At 37.9% G+C, this 22,808-nt stretch overlaps 1 protein-coding gene across 3 annotated transcripts in view; it reads left to right on the top strand.

Annotated features, from left to right (window-relative positions):
• rptor (regulatory associated protein of MTOR, complex 1) overlaps positions 1-22,808 on the top strand; it is a 304,659-nt gene that overhangs the window by 3,285 nt on the left and 278,566 nt on the right. The gene's annotated exons all lie outside the window — the stretch shown is intronic.

Raw genomic sequence — 22,808 nt, 5'->3', positions numbered from 1 at the left:
GTTTTTTTTTTTTTAAGAATTCTCTTCTGCTCAACAAGGCTGCATTTATTTGATCCAAAGTACAGCAAAACCAGTAAAATTTTGAAATATTTTTACTATTTAAAATTGCTTTCTATTTTGAATAGATTTTAAAATTTAATTTATTCCTGTGATCATACATAGCTAAATTTTCAGCATCATTACTCCAGTCTTCAGTGTCACATGATCCTTCAGAAATCATTCTAATTAGCTGATTATCAATATTTAAAACAGTTGAGTAAATTTTTTTTTCCAGTATTCTTTTATGAATAGAAAGATCCAAAGATCAGCATTTATCTGAAATAAAAAGCTTTTGTAACATTATTCCATTCAGTATAATTTTTATAAATTTTTTGGGAAAGAAATTATAGAAATTAATAATTTTATTTAGCAAGGATGCTTAAAATTGATGATAAAGGCATTTATAATGTTACAAAAGATTTCTATTTCAGATAAATAGTGTTCATATCGATATCGGAATTATATCGTATTGACTGAAATTAAGAAATATATCGTGATATAAATTTTGGCCATATCGTCCAGCCCTAGCCAGAGGGCACTCTCGCGCTGAAACTCCAAATACGCCTTGCAGAAGAAACCCAGGAAATCCCTATAGGTTGCTAAATAAACTGAAGATTTAACTACTTTCATTAATTCATCGTGACTAATAAACACACGACTATGACAATATATGGTTTATCTGAGTTCATCTTATTATAATTTTTATTTAATTTATTTAATATAATTTTATAATTTTTATCATAATAAAGTATATAATAATGCAATGCTAATTGACATAGCCTTTATCACTGCTTAGAATACTATGTAATATGTTGCGTGTAGGCATGGGCCGATTACCGGTTTCAAGGTATACCGCGATTTGAACATTTCACGGTTTCAAAACCGCTAATATTTTCCGTTATACCGTTCCTGCGGTATGCGCTGTTTTTCATGTCTCAGAGACTGAAAGTGTAGGAATCCCTCAGGTTGAGTGCAGTGTAGAGAGTAACACAACCCTCCTCCTCCTGTTGGTGCGAGCGAGCGGTCAGTCACGTGTGTGTAGGATGGCCAAGCTAAGGAGCTTCCCCTGGAACTTACGCGATAGGCAACCGGCCGTTTTTTGTCTTATTGCAAGCAACTCGTCTCTGTTCTGGACTTGCACAAACTGCGTTGCAATGCAATCGTTTTCCAAAATGTAATTTATGTGAAAATATTTAGTCTGTAACGCCTGTTAACACAGGCCAGAGACGTTGAAGACGGACGCACAGAGAAAAATAGTGTAGCAGGCAGATCACTCACTGTTCAAGATGCACAAACTATTGGAAGAAAATCCTCAATATTGATTTGGGGGTTTATATGAATGTGTTTCTGAGGGGAACTGACAGTCTTCAGAAATGTTTACGTGGCGTTTTCTTTTCATCTCGTCTCTGTATAGTTCATATTAAAGCAGTGTTTCAGCGCAGTGGTTCTTTGTTTACAGCGGTAACCAAGGAAACGCTGTATGTGGTGTTCCAGAAGCGCCTCCCGCTGTCAGAAAGTGAATATGCGTCTCATTCAGAGCATCTGCTGTTTGCTTTGTTCAGGCATGTAGTATAATTTCACAAAGCTAATCAGACTCAGAACATTCTGTTTTTGCTTCAAATTGGGTTATTATTAAATCAAATTATGTATATGAAATTATATAACTAAATGATATGAAATGATATAAATTATATGAATTATATAACTTATATTAAATAACTAATTACAGATTTAGGTTAAATAAAGATGTCAGTCTTTATTTTTCTTCTTTTTAGGAAACAAATCAAAGAAAAACAAACAAATTCTACTGTTCCTAATATTCTGTATGTTGATCAAAATCAAAATATATTGTGTTCAGCGGGAAAAGTTTTTTTTTTTTTTTACCCAGTCATTTAAAAATAACACATTTTAGAGCTGTAATGACAATACCGTGAAACCGTGATATTTTTGCTTAAGGTTATCATGCCGTCAAAATCTAATTTGTCATTGCGTGCCTTATTCTGTGCAAGAAGCCACATCATCTTACAGACGGATTTATTTCAAACACTCGACTGACGTTATGAAATGAGTTTGGAATAAAACATGTTATTAAATGTGGTATTTTCACTCGCTTTCAGGTGGAGCAACATTTACTACACGGAGCCATAGTTCACTGACAGGCTACGCAAACAGCTTTCATAATCGCAGAACGATTTCTTCGATTTCATAATTGCACGATTAAATCTTCTGCGATTATAAACGTGATTTTGTGTAGCTTGTCTGTGAACTACGGCTCCATCTGAAAGCATGTGCTGGAGATTTACTACTAATCACAGAACCGGCTTTACTGACAAGATGCGCATGACAATCGCATTCGATTAATCGTGCAGCCCTACGACACAGCTATTTGACGACTGGCCAGACTCACAGATAACAGTGTTCCATGGTTATTGTGACACCTTCAGATCTGCTAATGCTCACAAATTTTTATTATAGTAAAAATTATTTTAATGTAAGCTTAATGTTATTGTGTCATGTTTATCAAAACTGAACCCATTTTATTGATATTCAAATACATTAATTACTAAATAAACAGTTAAACATAAAAATACCTGCATAATTATGCTACTCCCAGAGCTAATTTATTAAAAAACGAATAAAATGTTTATTTGCACATTGTGTGCCAAACATATAAATGTTATAAACAGCACTTTTAACTAATAAATTCATGGTAAATTAAAAGTTCTAAAACATTAGGACACCCTATTGAATTCCATGGTTTTCCGTATCAGGACTAGGGATATGCCGGTATCAAATTTTCATGTTGCAATTAATTGCTAATGCTTTTATCATGGTATACGGTAGGGCTGCACTTACAGAAAGCCGGTTCTCCATCACGTGCGTGCTTTCACATTGAGCAGCATTAACTACACAGAGCCGTTGTTCACTGATGAGCTGTGTATAACAGGTTTAATAACTTTTTCTTATAACAAAAATAACTGAACATTTAAATGCAATAAAGCAATACAGAAAAATGTATAAAGTTAAAAGTTTTACACAGATTAAAGTGCAAAAGAACTATAAAGACCAATAGGTATCACTTTACAATAAGACCTCATTAGTTAACCTTAATGCATTAACATTCACAATGAGCAATAGCTACATTTGCTACAGAAGTTATTAATCTTTGTTTAAAAAGTCTTAGTTCATTAAAGGGGTCATATGATGCGATTTCAATTTTTCCTTTCTCTTTGGAGTGTTACAAGCTCTTGGTGCATAAAGAAGATCTGTAAATTTGCAAAAATTAAAGTCTCAAATCCAAAGAGATATTCTTTATAAAAGTTAAGAGACAGCCATACCTACCTAAAACAGCTTGTTCTAACACGCCCCCACATACCTACGTCACTATCTGGGAAGATTTGCATAACGCCGCCCAAATGTTCACGTAAAGAAAGAAGGCGTAACTTTTATTCTCGCTGTAGTATTGTTATACGCCGCCATGTCGTGAAGGCGCTGTGTGCTTCGTTGTGAAAGCGAAACTACTTTGTATGGCCTTCCAAAAGAGGACGATATCACTTCGTCATGTCCGTGCTGGTCGCTGAGGAAATACTGGATCGGCTTTCACCGTGGACGAAGCGGAGTCCAGCTCGGGGTCGTCACATGTGGAAAATCGCTTTGTAAAAATCGACGCGTTTCAGAAAGGCGGGGCATAGAGGAGAAACAGTAATGTACAGTATGTGGAAAATAATGTGTTTTTTAACCTTAAACCGCATAAACACATTTCATTACACCAAATACACAAAATAATGTTCTTTTTAGCAGCATCATATGACCCCTTTAGATAACACAGTTGCAACTTTCGATTTTAACGTGTTATTAAATATTGAAATACCTAAGATTAATGAATGTTCAGAAGAATTTTTCATTGGCATTTTGTTAACTAATGAATTAACTAATGTTAACTAATGAAGCCCTAATGTAAAGTGTGACCGAACAATAAAGAATCAAAACACTTTCAAACAATATCTAGGGCATGTTGTAGTCCAGATTAAAATGTAAAAAAGTTTGAAAATAAATGGCCTATTAAGTCTAAATACACTGAACAAAATTATAAACGCAACACTTTTGTTTTTGCCCCCATTTTTCATGAGCTGAACTCAAAGATCTAAGACTTTTTCTATGAACACAAAAGGCCTATTTCTCTCAAATATTGTTCACAAATCTGTCTAAATCTGTGTTAGTGAGCACTTTATTTCAGATAAATGTTGCTTTGAAATCACAGGAATAAATTACATTTTAAAATATATTATATTCAAATAGAAAGTTATTTTAAATAGTAAAAATATTTCAAAATTGTACTGTTTTTGCTGTACTTTGGATCAAATAAATGCAGGCTTGATGAGCAGAAGAGACTTCTTTAAAAAACATAAAAAATCTTCCGGTTCAAAAACTTTTGACTGACAGTGTATATGTATTTAAAATATAATATATTTAATACACCAATTTAATATTAAAATTATGAAAACGTTGTTTGAATCAATGATTCAACGACTCACTCATAAACCTACTGGGTGAATCAGCATTTTTGAATGATTCTCTTGAATAAATAATTCATTCAATTATACATGTTTAAGTCACTTTTCACCACCTAGTGGTGAAACAATGCAATCGACAAACGCTATGTGGCAGTTACTTTCAAATGCGGATTTGCTCTATTTTGGTCGCGCTAACATAGACATCAATGTTTATATCTGAATTATAAACTTTCATCCCAGTATTTCTGTTATAATATGAATGACTGTATGACAGAAATAATACTGTGTAGTTGAAAAGACAAACATGGTAACTGCTCTCTGTGTGTCAGCGGCAGTGCGAACGCAGATTTGAATGATCCGGTAAGACTTTGTCAAAGGTTTAACCCTCTGGGGTCTGAGGGTGTTTTGGGCCCTGGAGAAGTTTTGACATGTCCTGACATTTGTGCTTTTTTCAGTTGCTAATAAACATTAAATGCACAAAGTTCTGTTGTTATTATGTGTGTATACAAATAAAAGTAGACCCTTTACAGATTCGATTGATGTATTGCTCTTATCTGTAAGATCAAAACGGAAAGTGTAATTTAAGTTCTTTTCGGTGTTATCAGGAGAAGATGCCACAAAACGCATATCCGCGTTAGTCGACCTCAGAGGGTTAATAGACACGGGAGAATCGTTGTCATTTAGAATCGAGATTGCAATCTTTTAACAATTAATCGTGCAGCTCTAGTATCTGGTGTGACCACAATTTGCCTCACGCAGTGCAACACATCTCCTTCGCATAGAGTTGATCAGGTTGTTGATTGTGGCCTGTGGAATGTTGGTCCACTCCTCTTCAATGGCTGTGCGAAGTTGCTGGATATTGGCAGGAACTGGAACACGCTGTCGTATACACCATCCCAAACATGCTCAATGGGTGACATGTCTGGTGAGTATGCTGGCCATGTGAGAACTGGGATGTTTTCAGCTTCCAGGAATTGTGTACAGATCCTTGCAACATGGGGCCGTGCATTATCATGCTGCAACATGAGTTGATGGTCGTGGATGAATGGCACAACAATGTGCCTCAGGATCTCGTCACGGTATCTCTGTGCATTCAAAATGCCATCAATAAAATGCACCTGTGTTCGTTGTCCATAACATACGCCTGCCCATACCATAACCCCACCGCCACCATGGGCCACTCGATCCACCACGTTGACATCAGCAAACCGCTCACCCACATGACGCCATACACACTGTCTGCCATTTGCCCTGTACAGTGAAAACCGGGATTCATCCGTGAAGCGAACACCTCTCCAAAGTGCCAGACGCCATCGAATGTGAGCATTTGCCCACTCAAGTCGGTTACGACAACGAACTGCAGTCAGGTCGAGACCCCGTTGAGGATGGCGAGCATGCAGATGAGCTTCCCTGAGACGGTTTCTGACCGTTTGTGCAGAAATTCTTTGGTTATGCAAACCGATTGTTGCAGCAGCTGTTCGGTTGGCTGGTCTCAGACGATCTTGGAGGTGAAGATGCTGGATGTAGAGGTCCTGGGCTGGTGTGGTTACACGTGGTCTGCAGTTGTGAGGCCGGTTGGATGTACTGCCAAATTCTCTGAAACGCCTTTGGAGACGGCTTATGGTAGAGAAATTAACATTCAATTCACTGGCAACAGCTCTGGTGGACATTCCTGCAGTCAGCATGCCAATTGTACGCTCCCTCAAAACTTGCGACATCTGTGGCATTGTGCTGTGTGATAAAACTGCACATTTTAGAGTGGCCTTTTATTGTGGCCAGCCAAAGGCACACCTGTACAATAATCATGCTGTCTAATCAGCATCATGATATGTGAGGTGGATGGATTATCTCGGCAAAGGAGAAGTGCTCACTAACACCAATTTAGACAGATTTGTGAACAATATTTGAGAGAAATAGGCCTTTTGTGTACATAGAAAAAAAAGTCTTAGATCTTTGAGTTCAGCTCATGACAAATGGGGGCAAAAACAAAAGTGTTGCGTTTATAATTTTGTTCAGTGTATTTAAGTATTTGGCACTGTGAAGAACATCATAGCAAATACACAAATCTGAATGGCTGTTTAAATCATTTAAACACGATTCAGAAACAAAGTAGTGCAGCTGCTTTGTTTACAGGGTTTGCGGGGTAACGGCTGCATTTCTGCAGTTTAGCGCCATCTGCTGTCAGAGAGTGAAAGTGCGCTTTCATCCAGAGCATCTCTCACATGTTCCGCCATGCGCTTCTCGTCCGCGCTTGTTTAGTGTGTACGCGTCTTTCATGCAGCATACAGTGGTGTTGTGCATTTTGACCAGTTGAAAATTGCATTTTAAATTGCATTCCAATTAAAATGCATTCAAAATTCGGAATAATTTGTAATGTATAATTATTCACGGTATTTAGAAGTGCCCACGATAACAATATCGTGCATATTCATTACCGTGATATATCGCATTACCGAATACCGGCACATGTCTAATCAGGACATAATAATAAAAAAAATCTGGTCCTTGGCAGGTCTTAAAATTTGGAAAAGAAAACCTCAGATGAACAACAACACATGACATATCACACCGTGCCATAATTTATTTAAATAAAAAAAAAAGGACTAGATGGAAAAACATGCCGAACATACTTGTCCCATATTTTTCTAATTGTACTGCTGATGCCTTTCCTTCTTGGCATTGTGTTAACACATACAATGAAGGCTCAGACCAGAAAACTGCCAAAAGTTCTGATTTTATAGAGGTGCTCTCACTTGCTGATGATCAGTTAATCAAAGGCATTTGATTAGCAGTGCCTGGCCATTACTTACCCTCTTAAATTCTATGTTAACAGTAAGGGTGTCCTAACTTTGTCACACATGGCTTTTCCATTTTGGCTTTATTTTTGTTAAATAAATAATGACAAGGTGTGATATATCATGTATTGTTGTTCATCTGAGGTTTTATTTTCCAAAATATAAGACCTGCCAAGGACCAGGTATTTTTTTTATAATGTCCTGATACAGAAAACCATGGAATTCAATATGGTGTCTTAACTTTTTCACATGACTATATATATATATATATATATATATAGTCAATATGGGGTGCTGTGTGTACATTAATGAGGAAAAATTTTTTACTTAAATGATATGGCTGCATGGCTGCGATATAACAAAGAGTGAAAAATTTAAGGGGGTCTGAATACTTTCCATACCCACTGTATATATATATATATATATATATATATAAGCTTGTTATGTATAACAGCTTCCACTCTTCTGGGAAGGCTTTCCTCAAGATTTTGGAGTGTTTCTGTAGGAATTTTTGCCCATTCATCAAGTAGAGTGTTTGTGAATAACACTCTACTAACACACTGATGTTAGTCAACAAGTCCTGGATTGCAATCTCTATTACAGGTCCTCCCAAAGGTGTTTAGTGGGGTTGAGGTCAATGCTCTGTGTTGGCCAGTCAGTTCTTCTACACCAGAGTCCTCCAACTATGTCTTTATGGACCTTGTTTTGTCCACTGGGACACAGTCATGCTGGAATAGAAAAGGGTCAGACCGGTAACATTGTCCTGGTATCCGCCAAATCTAGACTCGCCCATCAGACTGCCAGACGGAGAAGTGTGAGTCATCACTCCACAGAGCATGTTCCCACTACTTCAGAGTCCAGTGGTGGTGTGCTTTACACCACTCCATGCGACGCTTGGCATTGTACTAGGTGATGTGAGGCTTGCATGCAGCTGCTCGGCCATGGAAACCCATTCTATTAAGCTTCCTCCGCATGGTTTTTGTGTTGAGCTGCGCAAACCCACGTTCATATTCGCGCAGCTCATCAGTGAACAACGGCTCTGAGTAGTTAATGCTGCTCAATGTGAAAGCCCGCAGGTGATGGAGATTTACCGCTGATTACAGAACCGGATTTCTGACAAGATGCACATTAAATATCGCATGCGATTTATCGTGCAGCCCTAATGCCAGTGGAAATTTGTAACTCTTCAGCTTAGGCCTGGGCGATAAAATGGTATCGATATTTATCGACGGTACACCTTCGATAATGAAAGAAAACATTTTCAATATAGCGCACGATATAGGCACGTGCTATGAGTGACGCAGACAGCAAACACAAACGCGAACACATGGTGAAATGAGTGCTGTGCCTGCCTGTGATGAGGAGATTATGAATCAAGAATGAATATTAGTCGAATTTAAAATAAACATGTGCATTTGAATGTTAGGAGTGCGTCAGGGAGTGTCATCAGTGGCACACAAGATGCGGTGATGATGATGTAAGTGACGTTTTTTCATTTGAATGCTTTGTAAGTCTAGCCCACGAGATGCGCCGCTGCTGCGTTTTTCATTCAAAATATTAGAGAAATATAGAAGCTCAATGAGGAGAATATCTTGATTAGGTTAAAACCGAAACCAAGCCATTCACACAGAACGCATATTCAGCGCATTTTTAGACGGACAAATGACTGCTGCACTCGCGTCTCACACAAGAGATGTATAGAAAGATGTTTATTCCTTTTCACGGCATCTCATATGTTTTTAAAGCCTGTTTGATGGGCGATTTGGCTCTTTGTATTGAGCAATGCATAAATACGTGATGAATAATTGTTTATGCAATTTACTAAATTATATTTGATTTATATGAGTTAATTTAGACGTAATGCACGGTTTATTACCTAACGAGTTATTGCCTTGCGTTGACAATTTAATGTGCTGCATTATTTTGCTCATTGTGCCCTCCTCGGGAAACAAGCCGAAAGTTTAACCTGCATATAAAGCATTAGAAATTAGATATTTGTTTAATTTTTATTTTGTGTTTGACTGTTAAAACAAAAAAAAATGGTTGTTAGTCTCAATAAATTTAGTTAATATAAAAATACAGTGGTTAAATATAAAAAAAAATTCTATTGATCTTGGTTTTAAAAAAGGTTATAAAAAATGTCAATAATTATCGATACCGAACGATATGAAACATTATATCGTTGATAAATTATATCGTTTTTAGCTATATCGCCCAGCCCTACTAGCTACTTGGCGGGTTGTATTTATATACAGTATCAGAGCTTGACATTAATGCATGTCCAGGACAAGTGGATTTTTTTAAAGGGGCCAACTGGACCAATCAGCTGTGAGCAAAGTGACATGAATCTAACGCAATAAGTTACTCCCTCTGTATCTCTCGCTTCAAATTAAAGCAGTTTACAGTGAACAAATTTTAAAGAAAAAATTGCCTGTCTTTTGCTGCTAATTATTATTTATTATGTTCATATTATATGAATTATAATTATTCATAATTATATAATTATACATATGCATAAAATATATACATTGACTATAAATAAGTTTTAAAATTATAAAGCTTCTTGTGAATCTATATAGTCAAATATTTTCTTTCTGCTGCCTTCTCAAAATTTTGCTGCAGCAGACTTTCGCAGGAAGTGAATCAAACTGACACTCTCCATGTTCCGTGTGATTGGCTGTTTGCTGCACGTGTCACACTTTCAGGTGCAAGAGCTCTAGAGTTAATCACAAACTCTGGGTCAAACATAGAAGAACCCAAAGATCACTGTGGCTGAGCTCCAGAGATGCATTCGGGAGATGGGAGAAAGTTGTAGAAAGTCAACCATCACTGCAGCCCTCCACCAGTCGGGGCTTTATGTCAGAGTGGCCCGACGGAAGCCTCTCCTCAGTGCAAGACCACTGAAAGCCTGCATGGAGTTTGCTAAAAAACACCTGAAGGACTCCACGATGGTGAGAAATAAGATTCTCTGGTCTGATGAGACCAAGATAGAACTTTTTGGCCTTAATTCTAAGCGGTATGTGTGGAGAAAACCAGGCACTGCTCATCACCTGTCCAATACAGTCCCAACAGTGAAGCATGGTGGTGGCAGCATCATGCTGTGGGGGTGTTTTTCAGCTGCAGGGACAGGACGACTGGTTGCAATCGAGGGAAAGATGAATGCGGCCAAGTACAGGGATATCCTGGACGAAAACCTTCTCCAGAGTGCTCAGGACCTCAGACTGGGCCGAAGGTTTACCTTCCGACAAGACAATGACCCTAAGCACACAACTAAAATAACGAAGGAGTGGCTTCACAACAACTCTGTGACTGTTCTTGAATGGCCCAGCCAGAGCCCTGACTTAAACCCAATTGAGCATCTCTGGAGAGACCTAAAAATGGCTGTCCACCAACGTTTACCGTTTTTCTTTTTTAATAAATCTGCAAAAATGTCAACAATTCTGTGTTTTTCTGTCAATATGGGGTGCTGTGTGTACATTAATGAGGAAAAATTTTTTACTTAAATGATTTTAGCAAATGGCTGCGATATAACAAAGAGTGAAAAATTTAAGGGGGTCTGAATACTTTCCATACCCACTGTATATATATATATATATATATATATATAAGCTTGTTATGTATAACAGCTTCCACTCTTCTGGGAAGGCTTTCCTCAAGATTTTGGAGTGTTTCTGTAGGAATTTTTGCCCATTCATCAAGTAGAGTGTTTGTGAATAACACTCTACTAACACACTGATGTTAGTCAACAAGTCCTGGATTGCAATCTCTATTACAGGTCCTCCCAAAGGTGTTTAGTGGGGTTGAGGTCAATGCTCTGTGTTGGCCAGTCAGTTCTTCTACACCAGAGTCCTCCAACTATGTCTTTATGGACCTTGTTTTGTCCACTGGGACACAGTCATGCTGGAATAGAAAAGGGTCAGACCGGTAACATTGTCCTGGTATCCGCCAAATCTAGACTCGCCCATCAGACTGCCAGACGGAGAAGTGTGAGTCATCACTCCACAGAGCATGTTCCCACTACTTCAGAGTCCAGTGGTGGTGTGCTTTACACCACTCCATGCGACGCTTGGCATTGTACTAGGTGATGTGAGGCTTGCATGCAGCTGCTCGGCCATGGAAACCCATTCTATTAAGCTTCCTCCGCATGGTTTTTGTGTTGAGCTGCGCAAACCCACGTTCATATTCGCGCAGCTCATCAGTGAACAACGGCTCTGAGTAGTTAATGCTGCTCAATGTGAAAGCCCGCAGGTGATGGAGATTTACCGCTGATTACAGAACCGGATTTCTGACAAGATGCACATTAAATATCGCATGCGATTTATCGTGCAGCCCTAATGCCAGTGGAAATTTGTAACTCTTCAGCTTAGGCCTGGGCGATAAAATGGTATCGATATTTATCGACGGTACACCTTCGATAATGAAAGAAAACATTTTCAATATAGCGCACGATATAGGCACGTGCTATGAGTGACGCAGACAGCAAACACAAACGCGAACACATGGTGAAATGAGTGCTGTGCCTGCCTGTGATGAGGAGATTATGAATCAAGAATGAATATTAGTCGAATTTAAAATAAACATGTGCATTTGAATGTTAGGAGTGCGTCAGGGAGTGTCATCAGTGGCACACAAGATGCGGTGATGATGATGTAAGTGACGTTTTTTCATTTGAATGCTTTGTAAGTCTAGCCCACGAGATGCGCCGCTGCTGCGTTTTTCATTCAAAATATTAGAGAAATATAGAAGCTCAATGAGGAGAATATCTTGATTAGGTTAAAACCGAAACCAAGCCATTCACACAGAACGCATATTCAGCGCATTTTTAGACGGACAAATGACTGCTGCACTCGCGTCTCACACAAGAGATGTATAGAAAGATGTTTATTCCTTTTCACGGCATCTCATATGTTTTTAAAGCCTGTTTGATGGGCGATTTGGCTCTTTGTATTGAGCAATGCATAAATACGTGATGAATAATTGTTTATGCAATTTACTAAATTATATTTGATTTATATGAGTTAATTTAGACGTAATGCACGGTTTATTACCTAACGAGTTATTGCCTTGCGTTGACAATTTAATGTGCTGCATTATTTTGCTCATTGTGCCCTCCTCGGGAAACAAGCCGAAAGTTTAACCTGCATATAAAGCATTAGAAATTAGATATTTGTTTAATTTTTATTTTGTGTTTGACTGTTAAAACAAAAAAAAATGGTTGTTAGTCTCAATAAATTTAGTTAATATAAAAATACAGTGGTTAAATATAAAAAAAAATTCTATTGATCTTGGTTTTAAAAAAGGTTATAAAAAATGTCAATAATTATCGATACCGAACGATATGAAACATTATATCGTTGATAAATTATATCGTTTTTAGCTATATCGCCCAGCCCTACTAGCTACTTGGCGGGTTGTATTTATATACAGTATCAGAGCTTGACATTAATGCATGTCCAGGACAAGTGGATTTTTTTAAAGGGGCCAACTGGACCAATCAGCTGTGAGCAAAGTGACATGAATCTAACGCAATAAGTTACTCCCTCTGTATCTCTCGCTTCAAATTAAAGCAGTTTACAGTGAACAAATTTTAAAGAAAAAATTGCCTGTCTTTTGCTGCTAATTATTATTTATTATGTTCATATTATATGAATTATAATTATTCATAATTATATAATTATACATATGCATAAAATATATACATTGACTATAAATAAGTTTTAAAATTATAAAGCTTCTTGTGAATCTATATAGTCAAATATTTTCTTTCTGCTGCCTTCTCAAAATTTTGCTGCAGCAGACTTTCGCAGGAAGTGAATCAAACTGACACTCTCCATGTTCCGTGTGATTGGCTGTTTGCTGCACGTGTCACACTTTCAGGTGCAAGAGCTCTAGAGTTAATCACAAACTCTGGGTCAAACTCTGAGCTGACTGAGAACATTTATATCAAGGTTTGTGAGCCCGCTGAACATGATCTGAACCAGGTTGGATTTTTTTGGTTTTGTCAACTCTAAACCTACTCTAAAACTGCACACAGAAGAAACATACTGCAGTAAAAATTTAGTTTTTATATTTATAACGTATGATATAGCCAGAGCTGGATAGATTACTTTCCATTACTGGATTGTAGTCCATTAATGATTCCAAATTACATGACAAAAATTGTAGATCAGAATCAGAATGAGCTTTATTGCCAGGTATGTTTACACATACGAGGAATTTGTTTTCGTGACAGAAGCTTCCACAGTGTAACAGAATGACAGTGACAGAACAAAAAAACACAGATAATAAAAAATAGAACAAGTAAATAAGGAATAAAAATATATAAATTGACAGTTGTATGTGCAGGTATATTACAATAGACAGTTTTTGTATGTACAGATATTTAGCCTGTTTATACAAGACATTATCCCCCTTCCTGTGAGCATCTTCTTTGGCCTGACGGAGCTGTCTGAGTTTTGCAGTGAACCATGGTTTGTCATTGTTGTAAGTTAAGTGAGTCCTGGTAGGAATGCACATGTCTTCACAGAAACTGATATAAGATGTTACAGTCTCTGTGAGCTCGTCCAGATCGGTGGCAGCAGCTTCAAAGACGCTCCAATCAGTGAGGTCAAAACAAGCTTGTAAATCCTGCTCTGCTTCATTAGTCCATCTTTTTACAGTCCTTAATACAGGTTTAGCTGATTTCAGTTTCTGCCTGTAGGTCGGTATAACAGAAACACTCTGTGTAGCGGAGCCTTTACGATTAATTAACCGTGACATTTTAAAGCGCGGTTAATTGTGAAACCAGTTAATCGCTGCATCCCTATGTCAAATTAAGTGTCATGTTTGTGATTTTTTTCTTTTCTTTTAAGCTATAGTTTTTGACCTTTAAATCAAAACATACTCATTATTTTATGACATCAATTACTGCTTTATATAATCAGAATACAATAGTCCCTCTAACAGATGTGTTACTTATTGATTTATAATTAACAAGTAACACATAAGTAATAAGTAACACATTTTGGGGGGAAATTTATTTAATTGGCGTCCAGTATGAATGAAAGAGACATTACATGTGTTTATAGCGCTCCATAATGGCCAATCCACCCTATTTTGGGTAAGAATAGGAAAAATAATGCTTCTCTCAAGAGAAATTTTAGACATATAATATTCCATGTCTTTCTCCAGGGTACAGAAGTGTACAGGAGTTTTTTGTTGTTTTTTTTATTTATTTTGGGGGCAGTTATGGCACTAAGGGTTAGAGAGTTGGACTTGTAACCCAAAGGTTGTGGGTTTGAGTCTCGGTACCTGCAGGGATTGTAGGTGGGGGAAGTGAATGTACAGTGCCCTCTTCCACCCTCAATACCATGACTGAGGAGAGACCCTTGAGCAAGGCACTGAACCCCCAACTGCTCCCCGGGCATCACAGCAAAAATGGCTGCCCACTGCTCCGGGTGTTTGTTCACAGTGTGTGTGTGTTCACTACTCATTGCTGTGCATGTGCATTTGGATGGGTTATATGCAGAGCACAAATTCTGAGTATGGGACACGGTAATTGGCTACATGTCACGTCACTTTCACTTACTCATTTTTCACTTTAAAAATCATATTTTAAATTGCAAAAAACACTGATGTGCCAAGCCATCAGAACCGAACCGAACCAAAAACCGAGGTATGTATTGAACCGTGGGCTAACTGTATTGTTGCATCCCTAGTTATAACATTCATAAGTGACGGGTTTGCTGCTTTATATTGTTGGAAACTCAGAAGCGAAGACCAGGAGACTCTTGGGTATCTTCAGCAGGACACTTTATTGAGAACTTGCTGCATGGCGCTGCAGTCATCAAAAGTCTGACTAAGGCAGGCATACATAGTATTTTATAGGCATTCAGTGGGCAGTCCTTTAAGGTGTTGACCTAACACATAGCCTCAGAAGTGACCACTTAAAGTAAACATCTAAAGACAATACAGGAAATCTACCCCCGACTGTGAGCTTCAGCAAACCTACTCCCCATAGATAACAGTACCCAAATGGTTTAAGCTGCACCTGGCCACGAGAACTAAAGAGGTGTAAACATTCACATGTAGTTAACTCTCAGTATGAAGATCAGAGACTTGCAGAACTCCCTCACTGGAAACTATATTGAATTTAATCAGTAAACAGATGCCATCATGTTCACCTTGAATGCCCAAAACAATGTAGATCACCTTAGTTTTTCATATGATGTTAAGGATGTAGGATGTAGAATCAGCAGATTTTAAACAGATTCTTAAATTTGTAATCCCACAGTTCCCCCTTTGAGAGTTCTAATAACTCTCACTTAATACAAATTTAAACCTCCATAAGTCCATTCTATAGCCTGTTTGTTAACATAAGCCCCATCTTCCATTAATGTAACTTTAAGTAGTTACAGGTACATATAGGGCTGGGTATCGTGTTCAATACTTTTTAGGCACCGACCAAATTGCCTCGATACTATCGAGTATCGAAACATGTCTTATCGTTCGGTACCAAATTTCGATACCTAAGGCAGGGTTCGACATTAACACTTGTCCACTTGTCTGAGACAAGTGGATTTTGTGAAGGGGCAAGTGAAAGAGAATTTTACTTACCTGACCGGACGAGTAACCTGATTAAAACATCAGTAACAAACAATAACTAGGGCAGCACCGAAATTTTGGTAAGAACGATTCTGATTTGATTGCTTACAGTATAAACGGTTACTTGATAACGGATAATGCAATGACAGTATCAAGGTCGCATCAGTTGAGGCTCGTGCTGCCTGTCTGACTCACGGAGAAATCAAAACTATAAGCGCAACAGCACAAACAAAGAAACAAACATGAGCAAACTACTGCGGTAGAAAAAAAGATAAATATTCTATAACATATGATATAGGTAAGCAACATCACATGACCAAGCACCAGCAGGATTGCAAATGTGACATTGTTTTATATAGCAGTAGTTCATCAAACAAGTAGTTTATATTAACTTACTTACATTTTAGACACATTATTGACAGTTTTTGCTAACGAAAATAGTTCTATGCAAAGCCACAGCAGAACAGCTGTGCATATCCGAGCAACACACAGCGGTGTTTCATTACTGAAGGATTCAGCATTTTTGAACGAATCAGGTGAGTCAATGATTCAGTGAGCCATTCATAAAGACAGTGCCTGCGTCCCAATGTGCACACTATCCATGCTAAATTCTATGTAATATTAGTCATTTTTAATACTATTTAGGGCAGATAGGGTGGATAGTATGCACATTGGGACGCAGGGAGTCACGTGCTTTATTTATTGAATGAATTAGCTGTTTGAACGAATTGGTTGAATCAGTGACTCACTCATTAAGACAGTGACTTGCCGCCACCTACGGGTGGTTTGGTTTCATATTTAAAAGTATCATTGCATTTTTCCAACATTTCAGATTTATGTAAAAAAAAAGTAAAACATTAATCTTATAATATTATTTCTGCATTTGCAATTTTACTGTGTAAATGCATTTATGGAACCTCTTATCTTCATTAAACAGTCTGAGTAAATACATTTAAATGACACTTTCGATGCCGTTTCAGTGTTTCCTTTGTGGAAAGATGGAGTTTGTTGATACTGATTTCATTTGAATGGTAACAACCATACGGAGTCTAATTATTAGGGCTGGGTAAAAAAAATATCGATATCTCGATTTTAATCGATTCTCAGTTTTGTGGAACAATATAGATTCTTAAATCCCAAGAATCGATTAGTCTAGCCTGTTTTCAGTTAATGGACGGAACATTGAAGGGCACTTCCCATCCAATAAATCGCAATAAGCATTGTGCTTTGGTACTTTTAATATGAAACAATGTCTCAGATTTAAATTTATGTCCATTGTATTGCAGTTTTCAAACAATAAATGCTGTTTTGGCACTGTTTAATGTGAAGTGACGGATCGCTGTAGTGCCTCAGTTCAACAGACGCGGCAGCACGAGGCGCACGTGAACTAATCATCTCCTCCACATTAATACCAGTTTCAGCACAAAATAAACATGACTAAACATCCGAAGGTAAGTTAAAAGAAAGAGTACAACTCTACAAATCCATATCCTGTCTCATGTAATCGCTCAATCAGTGTTCAGCCGTGCAAAGATGTCAATATGGGCTTGTAAACAGTGTCATGTAACGTCATATTTGCCTCAGAAAAAAAATTATTTGGTGACCATAAACTCATTAATCATATAGAAAAATAAACCGTAGAGAGGGGCGTTTTACTAAATATATGCACCATATAACATTCATTATAATTTTCCCTGTTCTTCAATGTTTAATTTATGTTTGAATAAATCCATCAAGTTTTATGACAACCACCATTTAAATGTTTATATATATATATATTAAAAAAAAAAAATTGAAGTAGAAAAATTATTTTGTAATTGTAACTTTATTATTTTAAAAACTTCATTGTGTAATTTTAGCAGTTGTACTACAAATCAGTCAATTTTAACCTTCAATATTATAGTAATGTACCAACTAACTCTCATGTGTATTTTACGGCATTAGTTGAGAGATTTAGTTTTTCTTTGAGAAAATTTGTCATGTACTGTACCTGATATGATTCCAAAATAATCGCTATTGAATCGAATCGAATTGAATTGGTAATTGAATCAAATCGCAAGCTTGTGAATGAGAATCGAATTGTGAAATTTGTGTCAAAACCCAGCCCTACTAATTATTCTAACTGAATGTATCGATAAAATTTATGAATTTTGACGTCAATGATGACACGTACATTTAGTAATGTTAGGAAAATATTTCCCTTTATAAAGTTAAAAAGTGTTCTAGAAATCAATTTAAGGCAAATATCACAAATATGCTGATTAAAGTAAGACCTGATAGAGCACTTATGAGACTATAGCTTCAGAATGGATTACATTTACACCAAAAAAAGTACCAAGCACATGTCAAGGCTTAATGTCGAGCCCTGCCTAAGGGGTTAATCTCGTCAACGTCAGTGAGCCAGTAAGCGTCCAGCATGCTTGATGTGCCTAAATCATGTGCTGGTGATTGGCTCTGGTGAGGCGTCAAGGAAAACGTGTGTTACGTGACCATTCACACTGTAGCATCATGCTACATCAGACAATTTATAAAATTTAAACTATGTTTTTACTCAAAACTCACTTTAAACCACCATCGACTGTTTGTAATAACCTCCGATTGCGATCTAATGAGGGTTTTGGTCATATAATGTTGCAGAAATATGTTATTTGTAGCCTTTTATATCAAGTTAATTGCTACACCTGCTTAGCATTTATCATGTAATGTTAAACACACTGTATTGTTATATAAATAGGCAGAATCTTATGAAAATCACATACAAATCATATATTGTCGTAATCGCGTGTTTCTAAGCTTCATGTTTCGTCCCTGTAAATGTTTTTCTGGAGGTGTAATGCACGTTCAGGGCGGGTTATGATAATTAGGGATGCACCGATACCACTTTTTCCAGTACTCGCCCGATACTTATTTTCACACTTAATTATGCCCATTAAAATGTATTTTACAAGTTTTTGTTACTTTCACTGTTCATTTTTTTTGCTCTATGGTACATCATCTTTAATTTAATAGCATTAGAGCTGCTCCATTGCAGCGGCTTAGTACTTTAATCACGCTCTTTGCTGTAATAATGCAGGGAACCACTCGTTATAAATCTCCTAACTGTGATATTTTCAGAAATAGGAGTCGAGTTTTTTCATCTGAAACATGCTGCGATTTATATTCCAAAGCCACTCGTGTAATGCAGAAACACTCAAGAAGCAAGCAAAAAGTGCAACGTTTGCATTGCAGGTATTTGAAACTACAAACTTTCCAGTGATGTCTGTGAGAAAGATATATTCACTCGACAAGCTCGCGAATCTGTGCCGCCGCGCACTCAATCCACTCAGCTTGCTATGTTTATCAGCTTGCGCACATCAGCTATTGGGGATATAATTACTGATTATAATGACTTATACTGTCTTTTTACGCGCTACATTGCATTGCATCGTGCCGCGTAAACATAAAACTCTGTCTGCATTTGTGATCAGAGAAATTACAAACAACAAGTGCTACTCTACTGCCCAAAACTCGTGTTTGAATCATCAGTGGCAAATCCTTTAAATGAAAACATACTTACAGACTGTGAGTCAGAACTGCCGGCATTTTAGTCTAACGTTACTCTCCCAGGATCAGTAAACAGTCCTCCATAAAATGTGCTGTACACATCTGGATATTTGGGTTAAACTGTTCTGGAACAGTGTTGTAAATACAACTTAACCACTGATTTGTAGTCGTGTCCTCTTTTGAAAGACCAAACAAAGTAGTTTTTCACTTTCACAACGAAAAACACAGCGGCCTAGCGTGAGAGGAAGCCCCGGCTTAGCGTGTGCTGAGGCCGGGATAGAGTGAGCTGAGGCCGGGCTAGAGTGAGCTGAGCAGCTCTAGGCATGACGAAGCGGATATCGTCCTCTTTTGGAAGACCAAACAAAGTAGTTTCGCTTTCAGAACGAAGCACGCAGCGTCTTCACGACATGGCTGCAGCGTCAAAACTACAGTGAGAATAAAAGTTACGCCTTCTTTCTTTGCGTGGACATTTGGGCGGCGTTATGCAAATCTTCCCACATAGTGAGGTAGATATGTGGGGGGGCATGTTAGAACGAGCCGTTTTATGGCGCTTTTCCACTGCATGGTACGGCACAATACGGCTCGGTATGGTTCACTTTTGGGGGGTTTTCCACTGGGTACAGTACCTGGTACCTAGTACTTTTTTTAGTACCACTTCGGTTGGGGTTCCAAGTGAACCGTACCATTACCAAAACGTGACGTGTAAACTCTTCTGATCACGGATTGGCCGGAGAGAATCGTCACTACCTGCGTCACTGAACTTGTGACACAAACACAAAAGAACCGCTAGATTTAAATCAGCACAGCCAGCATAGGATCAAACGCAACTGTTTTGAACGAGCGCACCTTTTTTTTAACAACCAAAAAGTTTTGTTGTCTGTTGCGGAAGTACAGACGTTCCTCTCGTTGATAGCAGAGGAGCGGATCCAGCGAGAGCTTGATGGGGCGACGCGGAATGAATAAGTTTTTTTAGGAGTCGTGGTAGTAGAGGCGGCGCAACTATAACAACATGTGAATAATCCCGCCCACTCTAAAGCGGTACTGAACTGCAGTGGAAATGCAAACCGTGCCGAGCTGAACCGTGCCATGCAGTACTGAGCCGTACCGAGCCGAGTTGTACCACGTAGTGGAAAAGCGCCATTAGGTAGCTGTGGCTGACTCTGAACTTTTATAAAGAATATCTCTTTGGATTTGAGACTTTAGTCTTTGCAACTTTACAGATCTTCTTTATGCACCAAGAGCTTGTAACACTCCAAAGAGAAAGGAAAAATTTAAATCGCATCATATGACCCCTTTAATACTGAATGTGTAACATTATATTCATTGCATACATATACTTCGTAGTAGACATCCTTAACTCCTTTCTGCTGTCTGTTGTTCTGTTGTCGGTGTTTCTTTGTTTGAATATGGTGCTTATCACATGCTGTGTGGTATCGGCGTTTGGTATCGGGGCATTTTAATGAGTACGAGTACAGGAGACCAGTATCGGGCCCGATACCAATACCAGTATCGGTATCGGTGCATCCCTAATGATAATGGTAATATGATTGACATATGAGCAGCGAATGATCTTCCTCTGAGTCAGAACAGCAATCGCGGAAGAGAAAACACAGGCAGACAGCACTAGAAACAGCTAATGCTCATCAGATCGCTTAAATCAGTGGAAAGTGAATAGAAATGATGATTCTGTCTAAGCTATGCGTTTTAAAACAAAAACTGCTGAGTGATTTAAAGATCTTAAGCATGCAGCAGTGATCCTCACATACTGACTTAAAACTGTTCATTCTGCACTGAAAACTATTTGAACTTTATTAAAACTATTTGCACTGATTTATTGTTGGTTACATTTTGTTCTTTTGTGCTGTGGCACAGGAGATGAGTCATTGAGTCTGTAAAACTGAAAAAAAAAAGTTTTATGAGGTAACGTTTTTTTTTTTTGAGGTAATGTAATCTTGTTAAAATGGATTTCATAAAATTGGTATCGGAAAAAGTATCTTTCAGGAAATGGTATCGGTGTCAATCTCAACATTTTTTGAGCGATACCCAGCCCTAGGTACATAAAACTTCAGTTTTGTGTCCTAGATTTATATAGGTGTAATAGTTTTCAAAACTATAACAACACATAAACAACAAGGGTGGTAACATGTAGTATAAACTACATGATGACATAGAAAATCATATAACCTGAGAGTACTAAATTCCCATGAAGCCTGAACAGTCATGAAGTCTTTGGTGTAGTCTGTTTCCTTTTGAGTCAATTTTTAGTGCAGTTTCACTCAGATGACTTTGTCTTCATGAAGCTCTTTCATTAATTTTTGTTGCAACGCTCTACATCAGGGTACTGTTTATGTAGATGTTGTAGCATACACATATTCCTGCAACACAAGAAAACAAAGAAACAGCAGACCAGCAGCATTCATACATAGGCTTCATTTTTTTATGTTATTAGACTTCTGTTGATCATATAGTGGTTTTACTTATTACATTAAACTTCTGGTGATTTTATAGTGTTTTTCTGATCCTAGTCTTAAATGATCTGACACCTATGGCCCAGTGAGGTGGGGATAAAACTATGGATAAGGGAAAACTTATGAGCAAGTCTTCACCACAGGTTTGGCCCCCGAGGCCTGTTGCACTTCGTTTCTTCCCTTGGCTCCTCACTGGTCTGTGTGTCCTAGTTTGTCCCTGTAGGTATTGTGCACACTGTATAGTGTGAGACATGAGTTCCTTATGCACAACCAAAATACATATATTTCCAAAAATCCCTAAAATAATGCAATCGCTACATTTCTATCCTCTAATGAAACATCAGTCCTAGTAGACATCATAACAGAGGATGGGTGACTGAATGGAATATTCTGTAGCATAACATTTATGGCTGTGAGTGTACTTAAAAGGGTCATATGATGCGATTTCAAGTTTTCCTTTCTCTTTGGAGTGTTACAAGCTCTTGGTGCATAAAGAAGATCTGTGAAGTTGCAAAGACTAAAGCCTCAAATCCAAAGAGATATTCTTTATAAAAGTTAAGAGTCAGCCACACCTACCTAAAACGCCTCGTTCTAACACACCCCCACATATCTACGTCACTATGTGGAAATATTAGCATAATGCCGCCCAAATGTGCACGCAAAGAAAGAAGGCGTGGTTTCAGGAACAGCAGTAGTGTTGATGCAGCCATGTCAGGGAGATGCTGTGTATTTCAGTGCGAAAGCAAAAGCACTTTATTTGACCTTCCGGAAGTAGATGCAATTAGAAATCATTGGTTAAGATTTATTTACAACAGAACAGCACAACCCAGATGTTCGAATTTGAGCAACGCATTTTATGGACGACA

This window comes from Sinocyclocheilus grahami, unplaced genomic scaffold (assembly GCF_001515645.1).
Source record: "Sinocyclocheilus grahami isolate Dianchi unplaced genomic scaffold, SAMN03320097.WGS_v1.1 scaffold148.1, whole genome shotgun sequence".
NCBI classification, from domain to species: domain Eukaryota; kingdom Metazoa; phylum Chordata; class Actinopteri; order Cypriniformes; family Cyprinidae; genus Sinocyclocheilus; species Sinocyclocheilus grahami.
The sequence above is the reverse complement of the archived record's forward strand: the minus strand, read 5'-3'. Positions and strand labels throughout refer to the sequence as shown.